General features: G+C 51.7%; 1 non-coding gene across 1 annotated transcript; it reads right to left on the reverse strand.

Moving 5' to 3' along the window:
- Positions 1-492: 492 nt before the first annotated feature.
- Positions 493-563, reverse strand: TRNAA-UGC. Its single transcript has one exon. It is a non-coding gene; the product is annotated as a tRNA-Ala (tRNA).
- Positions 564-1,587: the final 1,024 nt, after the last annotated feature.

Consider the following 1,587-nt stretch of genomic DNA (forward strand, 5'->3'; position numbering starts at 1 on the left):
AACTGCTTTTGTAGTTGGCTAGCCAGTCACAGAATTCCCACCCATTCATCTGACGAAGTGGGGATTCACCCATGAAAGCTCATGCTCCAATACGCCTGTTAGTCTAGAAGGTGCCACAGGACTCTGTCGCCTTTACAGATCCAGACTAACACGGCTACCCTCTGATACTCAAAAGACAGTGTCCCCTGCTGGGAGTAAATCATTGACCCTCTCCTCCCTGAGCACTGACTGCCCTCTGTTTCCTTGCCTCTCAGTCTGTGCAATGGGACCTTTCCTCCAGTGCTGGAGGATTCGCCCTTCTCATCTACCATTGTCCCAAGCAGCACAGCGGGTGGGAATCTTAAATGTACCGAGGTGACTTAGGAGCAGAACCCCCAGACCTTCCATGCAATTGTCACTTGCCCTCACTGAGCAGGACTGAAACTGGTGCAGGGAGACTGGTGGGCCACATCCCGCTGGGCATGAGCAAAGCAGCAGGGTGAAAAATGACCATGAAGATGCTGGGATTGAACCCAGGGCCTCATACACGCAAAGCATGTGCTCAACCACTGAGCTACATCCCCAGCAGGTTGTGTTTGCTATGGGTTACACTCAGAGCGCTCCTGTTTCCAGAGCATCCAGTGACCTATAAGCTTCACAAGAAGCCCATTCCCTCTCTGAGGACCAATCCTGCTTTCCTGGAGGTGACTTGTTCATAGGGGTCACTTTTCAGCAGGGCCAGATTCTATGTGTGGGGCACAGAGTGTGGCTGCCCTGGTCTCAGGGTGCAGAGATACACTCAGCCATCTCCCTGCATTGGGTTGGGGTGCGGCAATCCCCTGCTGCAAGGTCATGGTGGGGATGCTGTGAGCAGCTCAACACCTCACCCTAGTGGCAGAAGTGGTGTGGGGATCTCCAGGTGTTTCTAGGATCTGCTAGGCATTTCCACCTGCCTGTAAACCCAGCTTTCCCTAGCACATTCACTGCGGTGCAATTGGGTCACTGTTTCCATGGCTGAACAGCAAAGAATGGCTCCCAGTTTCCCTTCTATCGGCAGCAGGATTAGCCTGTGTCGGTGGTTAATGAGGTGGATCTAGTTGTAGATTGTTATTCATTCCCACCTTGACAATTCACACAGTCCCATTCCCAGCACCTCAGTGATCCTGGTAGCAGGGGTTGGGTCCTGAGATTTTCAGGGTTCTTTTCCCCTCCACCTGGAGTGAACTCAGCTTTTTCCCCATCCCAGACAATCCATGAAATAGCAACAGCAGCATAAAGAAAGAGGGGAGGGAACATCTCACGGCCAGGGCTGGATGTGCCCAGAGCCCCCTGCTTGTCCATTGTTTCCATGGAATTTGGCCCTGCTTTGCACAAGGGACAGAGAAAGATCTTGCTGTTCCTGTGTCTGTGCAAAGAAAATTGTGCTTCTGTATGAAAGAGAGGTGGAAATGGCCCCATGATGGGGCAATAGCCTCAGGGTTAAGAGCAAAGGACAATGATGGGAAGGTTCACAATTGACTCATACAAAGGTGCAGGTTTGGCAGTTACACTGGGAAATTCAGGCTCAGGTTGGCCACCCTGGTCTAGGTGTAGAAGTCACAACATTTA

This window comes from Mauremys reevesii, unplaced genomic scaffold, assembly GCF_016161935.1.
Source record: "Mauremys reevesii isolate NIE-2019 unplaced genomic scaffold, ASM1616193v1 Contig189, whole genome shotgun sequence".
Classification (NCBI taxonomy): Eukaryota; Metazoa; Chordata; order Testudines; family Geoemydidae; genus Mauremys; species Mauremys reevesii.